Genomic DNA, 8,521 nt, shown 5'->3' on the forward strand with positions numbered 1-8,521 from the left:
TTGCTGCTGGAGCAGCTTGTGGCTCTAGAGACCTTTTTTACTCAGTGGAAAAAAAATATCATTATACCTATAAATATACATTTAGGTATAGCTGAAATGCTCTCCAGTGCTGCTCCTCTTACACTTGTGTTGCTAGTAGAGGTGAGGATCCACTGGGAAGGTCAAGGTAAGGCAAGAGCCCCTGCTAGGCAACAGCCCGATCCTGCAGGGATGGGCACCAAGAGCACTGCTGAGCTGTTCAGGCTGCTGGGGAAGCTGCTGCTGTGGTGACGTGAGGTTTGGGCAAGTGTTTTGGGGCATCCTTGTCCTGCTTTTGCCCAGGAGGACGGCGTGGAGCTCTTGCAAATCCCTGCATGTGAACCTCACTGTTACCTCCTCTGGACATAGGACTGAAGACCTTTCACCAGTTTCAAGGAGACAAGACTCAAAGGTATTTTATGAGGGTGGGTTTCAGCCACACGTGGCTGTGGCAGGGTAAAGAGCTGACTCAGGTGCCGTGTATGTGGTTTGGGGGTTTCTAGCACACGGTGGTCTGCTCGCAAGTCCTTGTGTTGCATTATTAATGCTATTTGTCAGGGCTGTGTGTTCATTTTCCCAAATGTGAGCTAGCCCCATGGGCTGTTCAAGGTGTGCTAAGAAATTAAATAGTCTTATTCCTCCCTGCTGGTAGCTTGTTAGCTGTGCAGAACCAGTGCGTCTGTGGTGGGGATGCTGTGTCAACAGGCAAAATACTCACCCAAGTTAATACTCCTCCACTAATGAGAAGTAGCTGAGAGATATTTATTTTCTTCTTCTTCCTTCCTTCTGAGATTTATCTATTTACTTCTATTTTTTTTTCCAACCACAAAAGGTTGGTGTTTAAATATAACTAGAAAAAATAGCATTTTCCCTCCTTGCTTTTTCTCACCCAGTTTTAGGGTCTTCTGGTGGGGTCTCCTTCACTCAGCGGCAGCATCCCTTGCTTGCCCCACCAGCTCTCCCTCCCTGAGAACAACCACATCGGCACTTCAGCTTTTCTTTCTGCAAACTGGCTGCCCCACAGCCGTGCTGTACGTGTTAAACCTGTGCCTCGCATGGCAGGGAGCAGGGTGTCCCCAGCATCCCGGCTGCTCGGTGGGTGCCCCCAAGTGCCCCACGGCAGCCAGGGTGCCAGGCTGACCTTTCCTCCGTGCACCGCAGGGTTTCTGCCTATCGCTGTTGTGTAGATATCTGATTGCAACCTGTTCCCATGGATACAGGACGTTATAGAAAGGGAAGAGCTGCCTCTTTGCTTTATCTTCATGTAAGGTTTTATATACCTTAGTTTTCTGGATTAAGGTGACCTCAGCGGGCAGTGGTTATAATGGGTAGGTGACGGCTGCAGCGATTACCCCATGTACATTTAATCGCAAACCAGCCACTCAGATGTGAGCCTTGAAAGGAAAGGAGAGGTGGCTGTGGATGGCGTGGGCCTGCCCCTCGCCTGGCCCTCCCCACGGCTGCAGAACGTGCCATTAGCAAAATAGGTGCCATTAGCAAAATAAGTGTCAGGTCACATTGATTTCAGTGACGGGCACTGCGGTGCTGTGTACCCTGATCAGTTTTACCCCGGTGTCCTACGGGTGATGTATTGAAGGGCCTTTAGCCAGTCAGTCACACTGGCTTGTGCCACAAACAATTCCAGTGGAAAGAGAGATGGATGAAGAGGAGGTGACACCGTCAGCATTGCTGTCCTTAGCCTGGTGCCCATCACCGCAGCAGCTGCAGTCAGGATGTGGCGTCACTGTGCCAGCATCCTTCTTGTTTTTACACTGCTTCATCTTCAAGTCTCTGGCCAATTCAGTCTTCCAGTATACTTTATAGGGAAAAGATTATTTTTTATTATTACTACGACTTGCAACACAGGAAAGCAGTATATCAACCGAAAGGTTAGCCCGCTCCGCTGTGTTGCCCGACTCCTATCCCAAGGGCTGTATTTGAGGAATCCGTTGGCTCTAACTGGATGTTTTCAAGCCCCAAGCAGTCTGTACCATGGTGTTCTGCAGGCTCTGTCCAACATTTTTAATCAAACCATCTCCGAAATCCCCAAGGCCTCACCCTTCTCTCCATGTCCAGTTAAAGGAGAAGTATTCACGCACTAATTGTGATTAATATGCCCTGAGAATACGCAGCACCAGCATTCAAGGTTATTCCCCAATAAGTCATTTTTGTCATCGTCTCCAGATAGATCTTCTGGCTGTGATGAGATGCAGCTGCTTTTAATCTTTAATGTTAGGGCAGCAGGAATTCATTTTTCTAAGAGGCAAGCCACGTGTGGCTGGGGTGCGGAGGTGTTTGATGCCTTGGGCCCATTCAGGCTGGCGGCTGCTTGAGCTGGGGCTGATGCGGCTCCATCTGCTCCAAGGGCTGCGTGAGCCAACGCTGGCTTTGGAACAAAGCCCCTGTTACCCCAGCCAGTCCCAGATACCATCAAGCACCTGTAAATCTGCACATAAACAAAGCCCCAGACCTGAGATGCAGCTCTCCGTTGCTGATCACAAAGTGTATCGACACATGTTGACACCCCTCGGACCCCAGGACTCACATCAGAGCCAAAACAAAGCCCAAGCGAAGTGCTGCTGAACAAGACCTGCCTTTCTAGGCGTGTTTAAAAGCATATGGTGGTGGGCTTCTGGGCTAGAGGAGATGGAAAGCACAAAAGAGGAGATGGTAAAGAGGCATGACTATACATTTCTCTTTTTCCTACAGTGATAACATCTTTAATGAGGTGCGTGTTCATGAAAATATAACCCTGAGGTTCTTGCATCTTCCTGGCATCTTGACACACGCCAGCTTCCCACTGCAACTTCAGGGAGAAAATCTGCAGAGAAAGCTGAAAGGTGTTATTTAATTAATAACAGCTAATTTGAATAAGTACCGAAATGTCACTCAGCTTCTCCGGAGGTGAGCTTGGTGATTTCACCTCCATGGAGAAATGGGACATTTCTGAAGGCAAGGGACACTATTGGTGTCATGCTCACAAGCGAGGAGCAGCAGCGTCTGAAGTCTCAGCATGCTGTCATGTCAGCGCGGGCCAGATCCTGCTCATTTCTTCATATTTAATAAGTAAATCTATGGTATTTAGATTTAGCATAACTGAGGGCTGTGTGCACCTCGATGCTGGTTTAACATCTCCAGCTCAGCTCACCAGAGGCTGCTGCAGTGAGGGGGCAAGCGACACTTCCCGAGGCTGCGTAGTGCCCAGCCAACATCTTACACTGAAATAATGCGGCTGTTAAAGCTGCCTTGCTTCAGTGTTAGACAAGTTCAAATATCTGAGTGAAAGCTCTTATTTACTCTTGAAAAGCAAATTGTGCTTTATTTTAGCAGGAATTACAGGGTCTGCTTCTTGAGAGAGCATCCGCAGCTCCTGCTGTGCTTAACGAACTTCAGAATGACCTGTGTTTGTCCAGGACGATAGGATTATACATTATTTAGTGTTATTATTCATAATTTAGGTAAACAGAGAAGGACTCTCTAGCAGTGCAGAACACGTACATATAAAATCCCCATCAAATTATTTATTTCCATATAAATTATGCACTGTCAAAACTGCTCTACTGATCTGAAGTTTAAAGGCTTCATCATGGAAATGTAACAGCGCCCTATCATTTCAATCAGATAGTGATTATTTACAGAAAAAAGCATCCTAGTAGTTATGGATTTCCTATTGATCTGCTTCAATCTGACTTAGAACAGCTGAAATAAATTAAATAAAAAAACAAACCTGTGGTTGTTTTATCTTCCCATAAGAAGTAGGTCATATCCCCAAATGAGCTGTATTTTATTCATGTATACTTTTTTTTACAATTAAAAATGCAACAAAAAACTATGCTCCTGTCAGCAGAGCTGAGCCCATGAAACTGGGTTAGGGCTGATGCCCAGGCTTCCTCGGGATACAGCCTCGCTGCCGGACAGGCTGGGCAAGGGTCTCAGCCCACCGTGCGGGAGCAGCAAAGCTGGAGAGCAGCGAAAGCCCTTAAAGCTCTCCAGATTGAGCTTCATATAGGAATAATTATGTCTGCTATTTTAAGAAGTTGTTTAATAATGTTAAACCGATGACAGCCTGAGATTATAACACTGCCACCTCCGCACTGCTGGGGGCTTTTTCTTTGCTTTCCCCTCCCCTCTTTCAGCTCTGGTATATTTGCATTTTTTTCAAGCCTGTTACCGTTCTCCAAAGGCTCTTGAGCAAGCTGGGAATTGCTTGGCACGCGGGGAGAAGTGCAACAGCAATGCCATTAGCCCCTCTCCTGGTGTGTACCGAGAGTGTGTTCAGCAGCAATATCCATGTTTTCATCTGGTCCCGTAAAATACTTTGGGGCAAATCAGAGCTGCTTCTGATGGGTACCCACAGGTAGCACCCTGTGCAATGACCCACAGCGTGCGTGGGGCTGCAGCCCACGGGGAAAAACACCTCTGCGGTAAACTGTGGCTTGGCTGTCTCAGTTTCCCTACTTATAAAACAGAAACTATATTCTTGATTGACATCTTGGTACTTTAGGAACCTTGGATGAAATTTGTTGCCCTTAGTATGCATACGGTTAATTAGTAATGGGGGTTTGTGGGGGTTTAATGCTTTGTTTGCACTGGATGGTGATTAGCACTGAGCTCCTCTTTTGCAAGATGCTCCCTGCCCGATGTGGGGCTTCGTTTTACCACTGCAACAGCAACTGGAGCTGCTTATAGAAGCTGTCATACGAGGGATGTCAGGGCTGTCCTAGGGACCTGCACCTCCAAAAAAATGAGGAGCCTAAACCAGAGACAAGAGGAAAAAAAGAGCTAGAAAGAATGGGGGTTTCTACCATATTTTCCTATTTTTCTGGTACTTTATTTGTAATGAGAGAAAAAAAAAAAAAAAATGGGTTTAGGTCCAGGTGGCCTTTATTTGAGAAGGAAGGGGAGACGGTGATGCCCTGAAGCTCCCCAGAGGGGTGTGCAAGGAGGGTTTCACAGCGCCAACCCCAGCCCAAGCTGCACCAAGGCTAAGCTCGGGCAGCACCAATGCTGCAGGCATCATGGGTCAGGGACAGGGGGAAGAAACTCTTCCTCTCCCCTCTTTGACAGGCCTGTCCTTGTTCCCGGTGGTGCCATTCAGCTGGGGTTTTCCTTTGGTTGGTTATGTCTCCTTGTTGTGTTAGGGGTAGACTTGTCCTCCCCACGCACAGCACCCTTTCCCAGCCAGCGAGGGATGCTCCTCCTGCTCCATGCCGGAACAAGAAACAAGAGGTCAGGAAGATTAAACTGCAGTTTAAAGTACCGTGGGGAAAAAAGATCTGTCAACCTGCCCTGTTTGCTGGAGGGTCTTTGGGTTTTTGTTCGGCTGGGTTTTTCAAGATGTCAGGAAAGATGCTTGAAAATAAATTAGGTTTCATTTAGCTCAGAGTAACAATTAAAACTTGGAATGGTCAGGGCCCATTTAGGCAAAACAATTAAAAGATTGGCACATAATGATGTGTACCTTTGTATTTCACTGTCCTAGTCTGGCTGGGAGCCCTTCAGACCGGGACGTTTGAAGGTGAGGCCATTAATCCAACATGTTTGCATCGGCCAGCTCTAACTGTCCTTCATGACCTTCCGGCTGATCCCTAACCTGCAACATTGTGGGCTTCTCCCTGGGGAGCTTTTCTCCATCACCAGCTACTCCAGCCTGTCTCATTTAAAGCAATTTCATTCTGCATCTCCAACCTCATCCCTAGAAATGCGAAGGAGCAGGCGCGTCTCTCTGCTGATAGCGCTTGCGTGTGGAAGGCATCCGCGCATCCCGCCCTGGGGGCGATGACTTCCCATCAGTGGGCTAACCCATGGGAAGAGTGGAAGGGTAAGAAACCCCGAAGTATGGTCCCTATTTCATACTCCCTCAGTGACGGAGTTAAAGATTTTCACAATTTACAAGGAAACTGAGGCAAAGCAGCAGCTATTTAAAACATCAGAGAGAAGCTGGGGAGACCATGGGTCACAGCACAGAAGACGCTGGCTACAAGAGGACCCTTCAGTCTACTGGAAAAAGACACTGCTGGGCTGGAGGAGGCTGGAATGGGACAAAATTCAACCAAAACTTGCAGCCATTACAGAGAAGCTCCCGCTCCCAGCTCCGGCCCTGCAGCAGTGCCAGCGTTGAGGCTTGGGCTGCTCACCACGTCCTGGGCACGCAGCGAGGCTCAGCAGCAGGCTTGGGAAAACCAGTGGCTTCTGTGGCAGCCCAGCTGGAGCACTCACCGCATCCAATATTCATGATCCAAATGGATGAAGAAAGCTCCGGCAGCCCACCTCGCCGGCAGGCTGCACCCCTGACAGCCAGCGTCAGACCTGGGCAAGCGCCTGTTGGGAAGGGACTGGAGGGACCTTCGCTATCGAGGCTGGGGGGAGCCCCACAGATTGAAACATTTAAGAGCAGCCAGGACCGTTCCCTTGTAACTACCCCGAGGAGACCAGCCCTGCGCTGGCAGCTCTGCAGCAGCTCCATACACGCTTGCAGCCACCAGCCTCCCAAGAGCAGCTCAGCAGCTCCGAATGGTGACGGGCAGCACTTGGTGGATCCTTTGCTGTGTGGGCATCAGCTGGGGCTGCGTGACAGCACCCAGCACCCCCAGACTGCTCCCACTGGGGCCTCCCTCCCCTAACACCCCCAGGGATTTCTTGCTCCGGATAGGTTCTGTGCAAGGAGCTACAGTGAAAGTAGCTGAAATAAATAGATAAATATTTATTTATCTGAATATAATATAATAATAGCTGAAATTAAAAAAAAAAATAGCTGGAGCTGAGAAAAAAAAAAAGCTGGAAAAAAAAAAAATGAAACCCATTTCTCCTGCGGTTCCAGGGCACAGGCTCCCTGCCTGCCCCTGCCCGGTGCATCCCACTGCCACGGGCTCCGTGGATAAAGCAGGGTCTCAGCGTGATCCCTGCACTCCCTGCCCAGGTTGTGCTGGTTTTCAGCACTGAAAATTCCTGACATTTGTTTTTCCTTTGCAAACTGCACCAGGGTACCTGGATGCCAAGTGCCCAACGCAGCATCACTGGTGGGATGAGATGGGAAAGGCACATCCCAGGGCACAGCCCCAGCCTGACCGGGCGCTGCTGCTGGCCTGGCACCCGTGTGAGTAACTTTTGCCACTCCCAGAGTTTGCACTTATTCCAGGCATGGGTTAATAATTTTTATCTCTCTCTCTCTCTCTCTGTGTTTATATATAAAATATATTATATATAAAAATATATTTTTATATATATATAAATAAATAACAGCCACAGGAGAATCCTCACCCGTTCCTCCTTCATGAGAGTCACAACAGATTGCAAAATTAATCATTAATCCCAGAGACAGAAAACCTGAGAACTAGATTTAAACTGTGGGTTTATGAACCTTTTTTTTTTCTTTTTTTAGTTAAAATTTTTACGGAATGAGCAGTTTCCACCCTGAGCTGCCCATCGTTGGGACACTTGACGGGCTGTGTGACAGCAGAGGTGGTACCCCCGCGCCCCCCCGCCTCCAGCGGCAGCAGCCGCAGCCCCGCAGCGCCCCCTCCTGCTCCTGCGGGGAACTGCAGCCCGGGCAGGCTGGGACCGTATCCCAGGAACCGCTTGTCCCATCTCCAGGGATCCAGCAAAGGCTCCCAGTGCCACCGAGCCCCCCGGTTAATGCCCGGGAGCGCAGGCTGCTGAGCAAGCGGCTGGAGCTCCTGGGGAGGCAGGGGTGCTGCTGCCTTCAGAAATTATGTTTCGCCTGCAGAAAATGTTTTTTTCTAATAGTAAAAGTACAGCCCAGACTCCTCAGAGATGTAACCCCGGTAGACTATCAGGATTTTGCCAGAGGCAAAACATTTTTTTTAAAAAAACCCAAGGACTGGGGTAGGCTCAGCTAAAAAATATATATCTATGATATGAACATCACCCACTTGATACCTGCTGCCATAGTGGCACACTGTGCGGCTGGAGCAATTAATACAGGCAAAGACGTGTAAAGTCCTTTGGCCGGTGACAAAAAGTGTTGCTTTGGGACCGAGCAGTGACCAAAGAGGCAGTGACACCATCACCATCCCCTTGCAGTGCTCTGGCCCAGCCGTGGTGCAAGCTCTCGCAGATGTGCTTGCTCTGAGCTACACCAGCCACATTGCTGAATCAGCAGAAAACCTGGGGCGCTGGAGGGATGTGAATTTTATTTTTTAGGGAAATTAACACTTTTGCAAGCAGCAAAATAACGACCAGAGCCTGGATGCTGATGAACCTGTGGGCAGATTCTCTGATGTCTGGTAGGGATGCATCAGCATCCTCATCTTCTTTCATCCAGCTATTTGCAGTGACTTGTAGCACTCTGATGGTGTTCCAGCTTGTATCCTACATCACGCTGAAACAGCTCAAAGGTTCAAAAGGTGTGGAGAGAGACTGACAGGTCAACAGTTATGCGAAGTTACAGATACTCAAAAGCCGAGGGCCAGCATTGCGGACTGATCACACAAACCACATTCTCTTAGGAAGGAAGGGTTTAAAAAAAAAAAAAAAAAAAAGG

Source organism: Falco biarmicus, chromosome 1, assembly GCF_023638135.1.
Source record: "Falco biarmicus isolate bFalBia1 chromosome 1, bFalBia1.pri, whole genome shotgun sequence".
Taxonomy (NCBI): domain Eukaryota; kingdom Metazoa; phylum Chordata; class Aves; order Falconiformes; family Falconidae; genus Falco; species Falco biarmicus.